The sequence below is a fragment of the Cynocephalus volans genome, chromosome 2 (assembly GCF_027409185.1).
Source record: "Cynocephalus volans isolate mCynVol1 chromosome 2, mCynVol1.pri, whole genome shotgun sequence".
NCBI lineage: Eukaryota > Metazoa > Chordata > Mammalia > Dermoptera > Cynocephalidae > Cynocephalus > Cynocephalus volans.
The window spans coordinates 225,846,318-225,864,226 of record NC_084461.1 but is presented as its reverse complement, the minus strand read 5'-3'; the positions used below and the strand labels follow the sequence as shown (position 1 = coordinate 225,864,226).

Genomic DNA, 17,909 nt, shown 5'->3' with positions numbered 1-17,909 from the left:
TGGCTCACTCGGGATAGCGTGGCGCTGGTAGCACCGAGGCTGTGGGTTTGGATCCTATATAGGGATGGCCGGTATGCTCACTGGCTGAGCGTAGTGCAGGCAACACCGTGCCGAGGATTGCGATCCCCTTACTGGTCAAAAAAAAAAAAAAAAAAAAAATGCTGGACAACATTTCCAGAGTTTAAGATTCAGTTAGGTTTGGGGTAAGGCCTTAAAATTTGCATTTCTAATGAGTTCCCAGATGGTGCTGATTTTGCTGGTTGGGGACCACACTTCAGAGACCATTAGTCTAGATAAAACCTTGTTGGAGTGAATATGGGGGCAAGATCACTACTGAGAGAGAGAGAGAGAGAGAGAGAGAGAGAGTGTGTGTGTGTGTGTGTGTGAGTGAGTGAGAATATGGGGGCAAGATCACTACTGAGAGAGAGTGTGTGTGTGAATATGGGGGCAAGATCACTACTGAGAGAGAGAGAGTGTGTGTGTGTGTGTGTGTGTGTGAATATGGGGGCAAGATCACTACTGAGAGAGAGAGAGTGTGTGTGTGTGTGTGTGAATATGGGGGCAAGATTACTACTGAGAGAGAGAGAGAGAGTGTGTGTGTGTGAGAATATGGGGACAAGATCACTACTGAGAGAGAGGGAAGAGAGAGAGGAGAGAGAGAGAGAGAGAGGAGAGAGAGAGAGAGAGAGTGTGTGTGTCTCTCTCTCTCTCTCTCTCTCTCTCTCTCTCTCTCTCTCTCTCTCTCTCTCTCTCTCTCTCTCTCTCCTCTCTCTCTCAACTGGCCGGTACAGGGATCAGCTGAGAATTTTGAGCAACAAGTTGACCCTTTTGTGATTTGAACTTTGAATTTAACACTATCTAGGTGGTCCAAAAAATTTCTTTTCCTAAGATACTTTAATTTGAATTTATCCCCAGAATGGTAGTAATCATGGACTCGCAGTGAGTATCCCCAGACTCTTGGGGAAGCAGATACAAATTCTCTTTGAAGAAACTCATTTCCATCTCAGGGCTGAAAGTTTTCCCAGAAATAAAATTCTAAGTAAGTAGAGCAACGGACAGTCATAAATAGCATCAGGAAACTAAACACCATGAGCAGAAGTCAACAGCAGACCTGCTAGAAAATAGGAATAATCAGACACAGAATATAAAAATAAGTGCTTAATATGTTTAAACAAGTTAAGAATATGTACAAAGGTTCAGAAAGTGTAGAGTATCCAAAAATATTTTTTAAAAACAGCTAGAACTTAAAGACTTGAAAATTATATCAGTTGAAACTTCTGAAAAATTCTCAATGGATGAATTTAACTGCAGTTTACATAAACTTGAAGGAGGAAATAATGAACTGGAATATATGTTTAAAGAAATTATCCGGCATGTATTTAAGAGAAACACCTGAAAACTGTGAAAGAGAAGTTAAGACACAAGTTTAAGTATATCTAAATATTACCTGATTGCCTTCCATAAATGGTGAATAGGTAACAGTTGAAAGGATAATGATTAAGAATTTTCTACAACTCATGAACAACTTTTGAACTCAAGAAACACGGGAATTCAAGTTCATTAAATAAAAGGAAACCCTCACTTAGCCTTGTCACAGTGAAATAGTAGAACACTAAAGACAAAGAAAAGGTCTTTGACATCTAGAGGAGAAAAGATCTTCAATGGTATCACACCCAGAAGACATTGGAATATTACCTTAAGTTAAAAAAAAAAAATCTAGAATTCTGTACTAAGAGAAAAAAATCAGGAAATTCATACATTTCATATAGACAAAAACTGAGTGTTTGTGGTTAGGAAGTCTTCACTAAAGGAAATTTTGAAAAATGTAGGCAGGAGGAAAGTGATTTTCAGGTGGAAGGCATGAGATATAAGAAGGAATGAAAAGCACAAAAAGTAGTTAAAATCTTAGTAAATCTAAACAATGATTTTTATAAAACATTAATCATGTTTCATTGTCTTTTAAAAATAGAATTAATATGCATGTGCCAATGATAGCGTGTAAGTCAGAAGAAGGATGCAGTTAGTATTCTAAGGTATTTGTTGGTGAAGAGAGTACAGATAGGTGACTTTTCAGAGTCTGAAGGTAATCAGCATGTATGTTATAATAAATAGCAATGAATAGAAATAGAGGGAGTAACTTGTGAATTAGTGTAGAGGATGAAATAAGGAAAAGTGCAAACTTCAAAAGAAGAAAAAACAGAAAAACATAGTTTATAAAATAAGTAGTAAACAAAATGATGTATGTGAATCCGAATATTAGTAACTACATTAAATATAAAATGAATTAAGCCTTAGAGTGTCAAACTGAATTTTAAATTCTATGCAATTTACAAAAAAAAAGTTTTAAAATATTAAAAGTAGAAAATCAACTCTATTGTATATTGATAAATTTAAAAAATATTGACAGTAAAAGGATGGAAAGTAAAAGTATATCATGCAAATACTAATATAGATTAAGGCAAAAACCTTTACTAGAGATAAATTGAGTTGTTTCATACTGATAAAAGACACACTTCAATTTGAAAATAAAACAATTCTAAATTTTACATACCTAATATTATGACCACAAAATATAGAAAGCAAAAAGTAAAATACAAAGGGGAAAAAGACAAATCCATAATCACAGTTGGAGAGTTTTCAGGCTTGTCTTATTAACTGATAGAACAATCAAAGTATTGACACAAATCTTTTTTATAGTATCCATTTATCTGTTTCACATCTGTATTCACATCCCTCTTTCACCACTCATATTGGGTTTTTTTGGCTGCCTTTCTTTTACAGGCACTAAGTAGTAGTATAATGTGCCCATATTTTTGTGGTTTGTTGAGAACAGTCAGCAATTAATGAACATACCAGAGATTCATCAGTCTTGAAATTTCTAATCTTTTAATTGTAAAATAACACAAAACATGAAATACATCATTGTTACATTTTGTACATTTACAGTGTTCTTCATCTATCGCCACTATATAGTTTCAGGACATTTTCATCACCCCAAAGGGAAACTCTTGATCCATTAAGTAGCCACTCCCCATTCCACTCACACCAGCCCTTGGAAACCACTTATCTGCTTTTTGTCTCTGTGGATTTGCATATTCTGGATATTTCATGTGAATGGAATCATATAATATGTGTCTGATTTTATTCACTTAGCATAATGTCCTCAAGGTTTATCCATGTTGTAGCATGTATTAGTACTTCCTTCCTTTTTATGGTTGAGTGATATTTCGTTGTATTTATGTACCACATTTTGTTTATCCATCCATTCATCAGTTGGTGGACCTTTGGCTTGTTTCTGCCTTTTGGCTATTGTGAATAGTACTGCTGTGAACATTATAAAATGTTTCTGTTTGAGTATCTGTTTTCAGTTCTTTCTGGTATATACCTAGGAGCTGCGTCATGTATTAATTGTATGTTTAACCTATTGAGGCACCCACCAAACTGTTTCCCACAGCAGTTGCACCATTTTATATTCCTACCAGTAATGTACAAGGATTCTAATTTCTCCACATCAGTCAGCACTTGTTATTGTTTGCCTTTTTGATTATAGCCATCCTACTACTGGATGTGAAGTGGTGTAGCATAGTTTTGATTTGCATTTGCCTGATGGCTTACTGATGTTGACCATCTTATCATGTGCTTATTGGCTGTTTGTATATCTTCTTTGGAGAAATGTTTTTGCCCACTTTCTATTTAGGTTGTCTGTCTTTTTGTTGTTGAATTGCAGGAGTTCTTTGTATATTCTGGATACTAGATCTTTCTCAGATATATGACTTGCAAATATTTTCTCCTAGTCTGTGGGTTGTCTTTTCACTTTCTTGATAATGTCCTTTAGTATGCAAAGGTGTTTAATTTGTTCTTTTGTGCTTGTGCTTTTGGTGTCATATCTAAAAAACCATTGCCAAGTCTAGGGTCAGGAAGATTTAACCCCCATTCTCATCCTTTCTTCTAAGAGTTTTATAGTTTTAGCTTTTATATTTAAATCTTTGGTCTATTTTGAGTTAATTTTTGAATGTGGTGTTAGTAAGGGCCTCATTTATTTTTTTCCATGTGGATACCTAGTTGTCCAGCACCATTCATTAAAGATACTATTCTTTCCCTATTCATTTGTCTTGGCACCCTTGTCAAAAATCAATTGACCATTGATGTATTGGTTTAGCTCTATTACATTGATCTATATATATGTCCTCATGCCAGTGTAGGAAGTGCAAGTCCTCCAGCTTTGTTTTATCTCTTTAAAAAACCCAACTTTTCGTTTTGCTAATCTCTCTACTATTTGTTTTGTTTCATTGAGTTTTGCTCTTATCTCATCTTCATTATTTCCTTCCTTTTACTTTATTTCTTGGGTTTATTTCATTGCTCTTTTTCTAACTTTCAGATTATTATTTAACTTATTAAATTTTACCCTTTTTTGAAAAAGTATGCATTTTAAAGGGTATACATTTCTTCCAGTATACTATATAACTGGATCCCATGACTTTTAATGCTTTTCTTAATTAATTTAATTTCAGCTGTCACTTTTAGTGGTTTTCTGTTAATATATCTGAACTGGAACAGTAAATTATTTAGTTTTGTCTTTTTTTTTTTTTTTTTAAGCCTGTTGTAATTTGATCATTCCAGTATTTAAGTACTTTGCAGGTCTCTTTCTCTTGTCTGTGTCAAGAGTTTCTTGATAAAATTTGGGGTCTTGCCTTATCAGATATCAGCATAAAAAAAATAAAAATAATTAAAACATTGTGACATTGATATGATAGGGAAATAGCTAATGGAAAGAATAGAATACTCAGAAGCACCCATCCTCTGTATATATGGATGCTCACTAATACAATAGAATACCATGGCAGATCACTAAGGAAAAGATGGACTTCAATTAATGGTGCCAAGATAATTGGATATACATTTTTAAAAGGTAAATAAATCGGATGCATTCCTCACACTGTACAAAACTCAGTTCCAGACTGAATAAAAACCTTTATGTAAAAGGTAACAAGTATAAAGCTTTTAAATTGTAAAATAAGAGCATATTTCCTATGATTTGGAGAAAGGAAAGATTCTTAATCAAGACTCAGAAAGTACTGACCATGAAAAAGGGATTGGTCAGTTCAGCTACATTGTTTCAGAACCGCATAAGGGGAGTGAGATAACATGCCTCAAACTAGAAGAAGATACTTGCTCTTCCTCTGACTGAGAAAGGACTCTTATCAAGGCTATGTAAAGAGCTTTAACATATCAACTAGAAAAAGACTTCAAAAAGAGGAAAACTGAAATGTAAGTAAAAAGAAATATGTCCAATTTCATTAGTATTTAGAGAAGTGCAAATTAAAATTAAGTGAGATATTATTGGTTTACATTTGAAAGTCTGTCTATTCCAAGAGTTGCTAATTTGGAAAATAATTTTTTATCACCTAGCAAAGTTGAACTTATGCTTATCCTGTGACCCAGCAGTTCTACTCCTAAACACTGTAGAAAATAGGGTAAATACTCCAGCAAAGTGTAAACTTTTCTCATAGACATCTGCAAGAATTTTCATAGGAGCATTTTTCATCATAGCCCCGAATTGGAAACAACCTCAATTTCCTTCAACAGTAGATTGCACAAACAAATTGTGGTATCATACAGTGGAAAACCATCCTACAGGAACAGTTAATGAACATTGCACACATACACATCCATTTATAAAATCAAGCGAAAGAAGCAAACCATAGAAGGATATGTGTGCTGTGGTATCTTTTACATGAAGTCCAGTAAGAGGCAAAACTGAAAAATATGACTGGGATAAATACCTACATAGTGAAGCTGTAGAGAAAAGTAAGGGAATGATTTTCACAAACTTTAGGATAAATGATTACCTCTTGTGGGTGAGAGAAGGAAATGATATTGGGGAGAAATTTAAAGGGACTGGTAGTGAATGGTGGTTACACCAATGTTCATGCTTTTTAAAAGTATATGTATATACTTAATACACTCATGTTAATATGCTTTTGTTATATGATACATTCTACAAGATGAATTCTTTGTACACTTCTACACTAGTTAATCTGTAATTTGATGAAGTGGTTGTTTTTTTTTTTTTAAAGGAAAATATAAATAACCAAAATGTGATTAAAAAAAAAAAAAACTAAATTATGGAAATGGTGTCCGCCCAACTGCTTTTATAGGTGAATTCTATGAAGGAATCTGGCCCACTTTTCAGAGCTCCACTTCTGTATTTCCATAACTCTGTTGTATGCCAGCACCTATCACATTACTAGGTTCTCGAAGTTAACGTCCAAAATCAGTGTTTTCATCTTTCTGATTTTCCAGCATTGCTTAATAGTCTCTTTATTCTTGGTTGACTTCCCTTAGTTGACTTATGATCACCACTGTACTTATTTTGTAATGTTTTCATCCTCCTCTTTTTCCTAGATGGTTCTTCTTTCCCCCTTTCCTCAATTTTTTTTTTTTTTTTTTTTGTCTTTTTCGTGACCTGCACTCAGCCAGTGAGTGCACTGGCCATTCCTATATAGGATCCGAACCCGCAGCGGGAGCGTCGCGCTCCCAGGGCCACACTCTCCCGAGTGCGCCACGGGCTTGGCCCCTCTTTCCTCAATTTCTTATTTGTCCATAGGACTTCATGTCCTCTTCCAGTGCAAAAACAGAAGCCACTAACCATGAAGTCTTTCAACCTACCTTTCCTGGGCTTAAATGCTTCCATATTGCTAAGAGAATGATACTTGTAAAGAAGGAAATGTATTATAGATGTCACCACTTTCACTCTTATCTCCCTTTCAGTTTTTCAAGCCAATATAGTTTTTGCCACTCCACACTACTGACATTGTATTCTTATTATACTTCTCCAAGTTTTTCTTCTTACCCTGATGGCTATTGCTATGCATTTCTCCCTTCCTCCTTTCTTCTTTCCCTCCTGCCTTTCTTTTCTTCCTCTTTAAAAAAAAAAAAAGAAGAAGAAGAAGAAGCATAATTGTAGGTTTTCCCTAAGGTGTTCTCCTTAGCCTGCATCTTTCATCTTATCAATTTGTATGTAAAATGAGAATTTGCATGACATAACAAATATGTTTTCTACTTGGGTTAATAATAGCACACAGACTGGAATTCCTTCAGTTCTAGCTTCCTAATTGCTTGTATATCCAGTTGGTTAGCAAAGAATCCTACTGATTCTTTCTGGTATTTCTCAAGTCTTTCCTCATTTCTGTTGACCTGACCAGGTTCATTTGCTTTGCGGGGTTCCCCATGACCTGTGGTATAAAAATAAATTCATCCTATCTTTCTAGCCTTACTTCCAGCAGTAGATCTTTCATGAAATCTGTATGCCCAGCAAAATGTACTACTCCTTGACAGTTGCTGGTTTCACCTCTGAAAGAAAGCGAGCCGAATTGCTGGGTACCGATCAAGCTTTATTAAAGAAAAGAAATCTGCCAGGCTGCCCTCAAAGTGGAAAACAGCACCAGGCATCCGAGTGGGAGAGCTTATATAGGCTGGCTGATGCAGTCAAGAGGAGCATTACGCTAGTGTGGAAGCTCCACCTGGCTGATGCAACAGGGTGGAAAATTGCGCCCATGTAGAAGCCAAAGGGTTTCTATTTCACAGAAGTAACGAGGCTTCTTGTAAGGAAAATGGGGGCAGGGGGCTGGTGGCCATTTTGTGCTTGGCCTTTCGTAAAATGGCACTGGTTATATTCAAAACCTATCAGCATCTGTTCCTTTCCTGCCACTATTCATTCCTTTCACTCCCCTCCCCCATCCCTTACACCTCCTCTCTCACCTTGTACATTGAATCTTAGAAAGAATGTGCAAGTGAAAGTTATTTTTCAGGCTAAATTCTTAGCCTCAAAGATTTCTGTAGCATTGCATTTGTATGTTTTCTGACCCTTGTTTCTGCCTTGCGTTAAAATGAATTTAAATGTCTTATGTCTGCTAATAGTTTCTCTCTTCCTTGGGGTCAGGGAGTCATCTTTATTTCCTCTTCAGAGCCTGGAACACAGTCCATTATTTGCGTGAATTAATGGAGAAAAATACAAACCAAAAAACTACATTTTCATTTTATTAACTTCTCTAGTTTTGGGGGGGAGACTAAAACCATTGAATTTTAGGAGTTAAGAATGATCTTACCACTAATTTATTCCAAGACCACAGTTTTATGGAAGAGAAAAATGTATTAAGTGTATCATGCTTAAGGATTTAAGTGTGTCACACTGCTCAAGTAATTTGTGGTTTTGGAAATTTTTAAACTCTGCATTCAGACTTCAGAAGCAATGTGTTGATTTCAGTACCGCCATCCTTATGTATCTGTGGGAGATTGGTTCCAGGACCTCCCACAGACACCAAAATCAGCCGATGCTCAAGTCCGTAATATAAAATGGCATAGTGTTTATATATATAACCTACATACACACATGCTCCTATATACTTTAAATCATCCCTAGATTACTTATAATACCTAGTACAATGTAAATGCTATGTAAATGTTATACTGTATTGTTTCGGAAATAATGACAAGAAAAAAAAGTCTGTACATGTTTTGTACACAGGCAATTAAGAAATATATATTTTTTGATGCTTGGTTGTTTGAATTGGTGGATGCAGAACCTACAAATATGGATGGCGGAGTGTACTTTAAAGAGTTTTAATCCTCTCTTTCTCCCTCAGGCCAGGAGTTTGTCTTCTGTATTCTCCCTGGGCCTCCAGCGTCCTCCTTTTGCCTTCAGCCCTGCAGGGGAGCAGGAGTCCTAGGTGAGCTGGGATTGCCATAATCCTAACTGGCTGTGAGTCCCCAGGCAGAAAGGACTTTTCTTCATTTAGTCCCATAGAAATTGACTTCTCTATTCACGTTTCCCTTTTCTCCCCACCAGAGGCTGCCCACTTGTTTTTACTGCCTGCAGCCCTTCTTGAGACCATTGTGGCTGGTAGGAAATCTTTCTTATTTTCTGTAATGTCTTTTACAAGCTTGCATGTGTTTTAATATGGTTTTAAGAAAAATACCATAAAGAGGAGTGTTTGTCTTTAGTTTTCATCTTTACTTATCCATAAAATCTGAATTCCACTCAAATCTGTCACCCTTTCATCATTCATCTTTCACCAACACCAACTTCTTAGTTCTCTGCTATCTTTTATGGATTGTAATTTATTATTCCCAAGAACAAATTTTGTATTACATTTTCATAGAGGAGAATTGGAACAATAGGAAATTTTTCTTTGAGAATTAAACTTATTTTTTCTCTTTTCCACTAGATGGCTCAAGTGCACCACTTTGGCAGCTCAGATTATTTGCCTGTCTTGCCTGTGATTTCTGCTCTCTGAGTACTGCTTGCTTTTAAATTGTCTGGATGAGTCCTTATGTGGATCTGTTATTATAGTGCTTTATATATATGTGATGGCAAGTTTTCTGATTACTGACAAATTTCTGAAAAGCAGTTGAAGTGTTCTTTATACTAAAGGTAAAGACAGTGCATTACAATGATTAGAACATTTTTTGTTTGTTCTTTAGAGCTGTTTTAGACTTGAATTCAGTTGCTAATGATCTGTATATAGATTCCCTCAAACTAGGCATGCAGTTAATAACTCATCCTTTTCTTCCTGACTCACAGTCATTCTGAGTCATTTTCCATAATACGGTGGTACTTCAGGAGTTTTTGAGACACATAGGACTGTTTGCTTCAGTTTAGTAGTAATACTTAGTGTTTATGTGCTTGTTGTACTAGGTGGGTGAGGGTGATGGTGGGTATTCCAGGTGAATAAATGACATGTTTCTCAGTAGAGCGCCAGCCCCCTGCATTAATTTTTTTCCTCAAGTTTCTGAATCCAAGTAGTGAGTAGAATGAAATGGCTGATGGAGGTATGTTTGTAACCAATCATGAAGAGAATTTTATTTCTTTTTACCTTGTCCATGTTGACATTGTCTTAAAAACTTTTATTAAGCATAAAAAAGGAAAGGGAACTAAGATTGGTCAAATCTTATCACGTGCCATTTTCTTACTTCATATATGTTATTTAATTTGATTCTCCTGAAAACCTGGAAGACAAGTATAAATATCTACATTTTAGAAATGAAGAAACTGAGGAATCAAATGGTTTATATAAGTTGCTCAGAATCAAATAACTAGTAAGTAAATAGGAAAAATTTGGATCCATACCAGACCTCATTCTTTTCAGGCATCCTTCCTGTCTTCTGGGAAGATGATACTTATGCCTCTAAAAAGGGAACCTGGGCCTCTTTGGGATATCAAGCGTTTTTATTTTTTGACCAAGAGAAAATAATTATTTTCTGAAATTGCAGAACCATTTTTAATACTTGGATACCTCCATATCCTAAAGGCAGAAAACTCTGAACAAAGGATTGATTGCTTTTGACAATTTTTTTTTTTCAAGATCTTTGATATTATAAAGATGTGTTCTTGCTAAACTAGAGCCATCAGTCATACCATCTCTTTGACAGATAAGCTTTGGAGTGATAGCAAGCTCTGTAAAAATTGATTCTTCCAGAGAAACTGCACCTGATAATCTTATTTTCGGGCGTAGTTTATATAATTGTAAATTAGTAGTACTATAGTAATAACTATGCATTACTTCCATCAGCTTAAAAAGTATATGATTTAAAGGAAGATGGCAAGTTATTGGTATAAAAAATATATGTTATTAACAATATTGTAACTAGATAACAATTTGTCTTTGCACAGCACTCTGGATTTCTCTTTATTGTTTAAGGGTCCTTGTAGCTAAGCTGTGTAAAATAGCAAATATGTTTGTTATTCGATGTTTTTAAGGAAAGGAGTGAAATAAGATAAAACAAACTTAAAAATAAGGCTGCACTCTAACCAGCTGAGTTAACTGACTGCCTAAAAATAGTGTTATTTAAAAGGGAATCTTCATTTCTCTATGGATGTGATGTCATTTTTCTGGCTCTGTAGTCTTCGTCCTTTTTCACTGTGTCAGAAACAGTCATTAAGTATGTATTCTTCAAAGTTTTTAAATTTGAGATTGTACCTTCACAACTATTAAAACAAAAATAATCTGTACTCTGAACACTTTGATGTTATTTTGTGTCATCAGATTTAAGATAAATGTCATCTTTCCATGACTGTGAGTAAATTTATACCCTCCATGTCACCTTATAAATTATCCTATACGTTGACTAGATATACTGACATTTTTATTCCTTATATATTTTACTTTTCATGTATTATCAGGTGTCGACAGTATTATTACCATATTTATACAGTGTTGCCTTATATGGAAATTCCAAAGCTTTGCCAACTCTTGATAACTAAGATAATGATATAAACTAAGGAGATTCTTATTCCATCTTTTGAGGGAAATGTTAAATTATTCATTTGTGTGTAAAGAATCTTTGACAAGTTTTCTTAAGCACATTGAATTCCTAGCCATTTTATTATTGATAGCTATGTACCTGAATGATATTTTAGATATAAGGAAGGAACTTCCAGTTATCAAGGAATGAGAATGTTTAATGTGTTACAATCATGGCATGATAATTGGATTACAATTATATCTTGCTGAATCAACTTCTTCTAAACCTTAATAGCATATCATATTGTTTAGTCACTTCTTGATTTAATAATGAGAAGTCACAATGTGTAGTAATTTAATAGCTAGCATGTTATATATTTCATAGTTTGCAGAATGTCCTTGGTGAGTAATGAAAAGTCCACAAGAAATCAAAGACAAATGAAAAACTCCTTTTGAACAATGAAAACATACCTGTTTGTTTTTCTCCTTTTTTGAATTTGAAATGACTATGAATGTTCTTATGTAGTAAGATAACCCTAGGTATATTTAACCTCCTATAATTTTTTGTTGCAAATTAGGCAAGTTTTAAAAATGAGTATTTTTCAATATGTACTTTAAGTCCCTGTGTCTTGTAAATATCATTGTTTTCCTATTTTGGCTTTTTACTGTGAATCATGGGAAGAAGTAACTTTTATTGTGATGCAGTACACGTGTGTGTGTATATGTGTATAAACATAGATTTCACAAATAATTATTCTTATAATATGAGCCACATGCTGATACTCCCTATTCCTATTTCATTTTTTAAAAAATCTAATCCATCAAATTGATTTTATGACTCATCCGTGGGTTAGAACTCATAGTTTGGAAAATACTGCCATATAGGATTGAAAAGTAGATCTTTTAATTAAGTATTAACAACTGACTATTCTGAAGCAGCTTGAATATTTGGAAAGCTTTACTGCAGTTTAGTAGCTAGCTTTTAAAAAAAAGTGTGTATATATAAAACAAAGCATCAGTCCTTGGTAATAAAAGCATTCTAAATATGAAAAACCTATACCGTAGATAAATGTAATTTTATTAATTATAAATAATCATGATTATTTTCATGAAAAATGTTTGTGAGTGTTAGTAACTCAGTTGCTTCATTTGTGGTGAGTTGCTTTACATGTTTTATCTTTGCATAATCAAGAATGATATTGCTGATAAAAGAAATAGACATGGAAGGAGGAGGGAGTTAGTTTTGAAGAGAAGAAAAGTTGGATTTTCACTATTTCAGGTTTGAGTACCTATAGATATCCACACTGAGATGACCTAGAGGTAGTTGAAAATGTAGGAGAGAGGTCAGGGCTAGAAACAGAATTGGGAGATTACAATTGAAACCATGGATTTACCAAAGAATTTAAAGTGATAAAGTCCTCTTAAGTACTGTGTACATTTAAGGAGTGGGAAATAGAAGTAGTCAGAGAAAAGGTGCTTGGAAGGTTTGAGCAATTTGCAAAAAAACTCAATAGAGGGTAAAAGAATTGGCTGAGCAGTCCGCTGGATTGGGGCCTCTCCAGAGGGTTCAGGGTTCAGAAGATAGTAGAATATGAAGGAAGATTGTAAAGGTTTGAAGGTAACTGACTTTTTGGCAGTATGTTTATTGACACTAAAGTTTACAAAATAACTTTGATTAGCTTCTTTATAAGAAATTACTGATCACATTCTTGCTTTCTGAAATGGAGTATACTGGTCATTTAATTTCTTAATGCCTCAGGGTATCATAGTTATTGATAATTACTCTGTGCTTGAATACTCTTGGGGCCTTTTGAGTGCTATTAGGACCATTTGTTCTTGTACTGAGTAGTTCCAGTGTGCTGTGTTTTTTGAGGTCTTCTTCCTTTTTGTCATTTTTTTTGCATTATGTCATTTGACATTATTATTCAAGGATCTTTTTCCCTTAAAGTGCTTCACTGTGTTGTACTTCAAAATTGTTGGAGGCCCCCTTAGGTATATCTGAAAATATAGGAAGAAAAAAATCTTAGTTTCTCCTCCTTTACTCTCACAACACAACAACACAGAATACCTCTGAGACCTCTGGTCACTAAAATGTCTGGGGATTTCTCTCCACCATCAATCAATTAATTCTGCAGCAGATTGTTCAGCAGAGACCAGCTGGGTGTCTTCTAATTCAATTCATTTCTGACATTACCCACCTGGAGAGTGTCAAATCCCACAGGTTGAGGTCTCAGATCCCACAAGAGTGCCCTCTATTTTAGATGCCAGTTGCAAAGCACAGGTTGTGACCTGTGCTTCTGACTGACTGGATACAAATTGGGTTCCTAGGACTACTCTTTTAGTTTGATTAATAGACTAGAGCAGCTCACAGAACTCGGTGAAACACTTTACTTAGATTTATCCACTTATTATAAAGGATATTACAAACAATGCAGATGAACAGTCAGAGGGACAAGATGCATAGGACTTGGTATGAGAGAAGAGGTGTGGAACTTCTATGCGCTCTCTAATTGTGTCAACCTCCAGGAACCTGCATGTGTTCAGCTATCTGGTAGCTCCCAGAACTCAAGTCCTTTGGTGTTTTTATGGAAGCTTTATTACGTAGTCATGATTGATTAAATCACTGGCCATTCGTTTATCAAGTTGACCTTTAGCGACCTCTCCCCTCCCTGGGGTGGGGGGGGCACAGAATGTTCTAACCCTCTGATTACATGGGTCACCTGGCACCCACCATCCAGGATTCCCCAGCCATCGCTGAACTCATTAGCATACAAAAAGACATATCACTTTGGAGATCGCAAGGATTTTAGGAGTTATATGCCAGGAAATGAGGACAAGATTAAATATATATTTCATAATATCACAGTACAAATAAATACATTTACGTTTAGTTAGTACTGTTTAGTTAGCACTGTTGACATTCATGAATCAAAAAATCCAAACCACAAAAAACCAAGCCATTTTATCATTTATGCCACCTAACATGTTGGATACCCATATTATGTTTAAATTGCTTTTAGATGATTTCATGAGCTTTTTCCCATATGCAGGTTATTGAACTATAGTAGTCCCCCCTTATCCATGGGGGATATGTTCCAGCACCTCCAGTGGATGCTTGAAACCTTGGTACCAGACCCTACATACACAGTTGGTCCTCCATATCCATGGATTCAAATAACTGTGGATCGAAAATATTCAAAGAGATAATTGCATCTGTACTGAACATGTACAGACTTTTTTTCTTGTCATTATTCCCTAAACAATATAGTGTAACAACTGTTTACATTGTATTAGGTATTATGCGTAATCTAGAGATCATTTAAAGTGTATGGGAGGATATATGTAGGCTACGTGCAAATACTACACCATTTTATATCAGGACTGAGCATCTGCAGATTTTTGGTATCCATGGGGATCCTGGAACCAATCCACCATGTTACCGAAGGACAACTGTACTATGTTTTTTCCTATATATGCATACCTGTCATGAAGTTTAATTTATAAATTAGATGTGGTAAGAGATTAACAACAGTAATAACAAAATAGAACAATTATAACAATATGGCAGCGTCACTACTGTTACCAAACAAAATGGAGTTCCTTTGCCTGTGCATAACTGAAAGCCAAATACTGTAGCACCAGTCTTTGCAGCAGAGAAAAAGGTTTATTCACAAGGTGGCCAGATGAAAAGACAACAGATTTGTTTCTCAAATCCATCTTGTACCCAGAGGGAAAAGGATGGATATCTTTGGGGAAGTGGTTAGGGTGGTGCAAGGCATGGGGATCACGATGGGTTAAAAGGTTTGAGGGAATTCCATGGTGATCTGCATAGGCTCATGCCATCTGCAGGCCTCTACATGTTCAGGAAATGGTGGCGTTAGTAGCATCTGGAGTTCCAGTCTTTGGCTCTGTAACAGATATTAGCAGCAGACTCAGTCAGCCTAGCCCAGTTTGTGTTGGGCCAGGCTAACTCCAGGGGTCCTGGAAAAATACTTTAGCACACAATTTCTGTGCCAGAAATGTTACCTTTAGGCAGATAGTAAGAAACAATGAGAGGTAAGTTATGGAAATTTACTGAAAGAACTTTTGTGAGGCACCCTCCCACAAGAAATGCACTTACATGCCACTCGTGCAGAAAAGGGCAGTTTATTCACTTCAGCTGGCCAGCGACCATCTCCCAAGGAGCAACCAAGGAAGAGCGGCCTCAAGCTTTGGTTTTGTAGGGTTTTTAAAGGCAAAAATTACATCCTGTTGGCACACGGGTTTGTTGAGGTGCACAAAGCAAGCTAGGGAGCTAGGTCACAGAGGCCGAGAATGAGCTGTTCGAGTAATCAAGCATACAAGTTTTCATTGTGTATGGTTCCTGTTCCCATGTAATAATTCACTGTGTATGGCTCCTGTTTCTGTGCAATTGTTTTTTGTTTCTATGAGGTCAACGGTTTCTCATGCAGAAGGGGGAGGGTATTCTGCAGGTCAGACAGGGGGCAAAATGGAGTTACTTAGGTTAAGCAAGCCATTCTACAGAAGCAGATAGCGTACGTTATGAGGGTGTAGGGAGCTCTATTTCAGAACGTGTAGTTTAAACAGGGTGTAAATTTTAGCTGAAAAGCCACTACTCGAGTGCTTTGGAGCCATTATTAAGTAAGGGTTAGTTGAACACAGCCACTACATAGCTGAGACAACTACCTAAGTGACTAATGGACAGGTGGCACACACAGCGTGGATATGCTGCACAAAGAGATGACTCACATCCCAGGTGGGACAGAGTGGAATGGTGTGAGATTTCATCATGCTACACAACAGCACACAATTTAAAATTTATGAATTGTTTACATTTGGAATTTTTCATTTAATATTTTCAGACTGCTATTGACTGCAGGCAACTGAAACCACAGAAAGCAAAACTGCAAATGACGGGGGAGTACTGTGCTTCAGAAGTCTTAATTCTTTTTTGGAGGTGGGAGGATAGTAGAGGAGAGATACTTAGTATCTACTACAAATTTATACGAGAAAAAAACGGGTATTTTTAGTTTCTGGTCTTTGTTGTTGTTGCTTCAATGGTAGTGAAAAAAGGTTTGTATGACCCAAGCTGTGGCCTTATCTTATGAAGGGCAACTTGAAGATGAAATAGCACGTAAAATTGAAGCTATTTCTGAGTGATTGATATAGATTTGTAGCTGGACAATTAAACTTTTTACTAATGTTGCAAGTCTTCAAATTAGATTTGTCATATCTGGTTATCAACATCAAACAGAAATGCTGTTTTTATCGAAATCTTGCTGAGCTTTCATATTATGAAACACCATGTAGTTTACTCTAAAATTCAGTGATTATTTTTTTTTCTGCTGGGAGCAGGCACATTTAATTACAGAAAGCTGTTTGTGATGGAATTATTTTCTTCTAATACCGACCTAGCACTTTTTAAAAATTCTGATCATAATTACATTATAGGCAAGATAAACTAGTGGTAATTATATGTGGAATTAACTAATATGAATAAAATTCTCTGTAAGATGCATCTGGGACACTTCTCATTTGCTATTCTTAATTTGTGTCTTTAGGAAGTATCTCTGGTGGTGGTTGAATGTGATTAACATTTTCTTCCACTATGAGCCCGAGAATCTTATTAGTAAAAGACTAGGCAAAAGTTATTATTAGAAAATGGTCAGGTGTTTGTTTGAGTTTTCCCCAAGGAATGAGTTATTTTATTTTTAATTTTTATTTTTTTAAATTATCTAATATTTATTCATTGCAAACATGACCAGATTAAGAACCATATTAATTTAGCTAGGGAACTTCTTATGAAGTAAAGAATAAACTTGCACTTCATTAAATAAACCTGAGTATAAGTCCAATGTAATATCTTATTTATATGGATTTAAAATAAGGAGTAATTGTAGGGCAACTTTTTCATAAAACACTTGCTATATATAGGAAAAGAAAAGGATGTTAAGCTTCAAAGCACAGTGATAGGTCTGAATCAAAGAAAGAAAATAACAAATGATGCCTTCTTTTTGAATATCTACTATCCATAAACTGGTATTCTTTTTTTTTTTTTTCAATTTATCAACATACAATGTAGTTGATTTTTGTGTTCCTTTACCAATTCCTCCTTTTCCCCCCTTCCTCTTCCCTTACCCCCATCGACATTGTATCTGTTCGCTTGTCTGAACAAGTTCAAGGAATTGTGATTGTTGTGTGTTCTTTCCCCCACCCCATTTATTTGTTTGTATATTTATTTGTTTATTTTTACTGGCTCCCACAAATAAATGAGAATATGCAGTATGTCTTTTTCTGTGCCTGGCTTATCTCACTTAATGTAATTTTCTCTAAGTCCATCCATGTTGCTGCAAATGGTAGTATTTCATTTTTTTTTTAATAGTAGAGTAGTATTCCATTGTGTAGATATACCCCATTTTCCTTATCCACTCATCCGATGATGGGCATTTAGTCTGGTTCCAACTCCTGGCTATTGTAAATAGCACTGCAATAAACATGGGAGTAAAGGTATCCCTTCAACATGATGATTTCCATTCCTCTGGGTTAGGGTCATAGGTAGATCTGTTTGTAATTGTTTGAGAAACAAACAGTGTAGGAGTGTTCCCTTTTCTCCACATTCTTGCCAGCATTTATCATTCAAGGAATGAGTTATTTTACATGCACAAT

At 35.6% G+C, this 17,909-nt stretch overlaps 1 protein-coding gene across 5 annotated transcripts in view; it reads left to right on the top strand.

Moving 5' to 3' along the window:
- The window catches only part of MAPK8 (mitogen-activated protein kinase 8), a 107,438-nt gene that overhangs the window by 40,957 nt on the left and 48,572 nt on the right, over nt 1–17,909 (top strand). The window contains exons 2-3 of one of the 5 annotated variants that reach the window (XM_063085648.1): nt 8,646–8,729; nt 8,849–8,902. The exons of the other annotated variants lie outside the window; for them this stretch is intronic. The gene's annotated coding sequence lies outside the window, so the exon portion shown is untranslated. The remainder of the gene's footprint in view (nt 1–8,645; nt 8,730–8,848; nt 8,903–17,909) is intronic. 5 annotated transcript variants of the gene reach the window in all.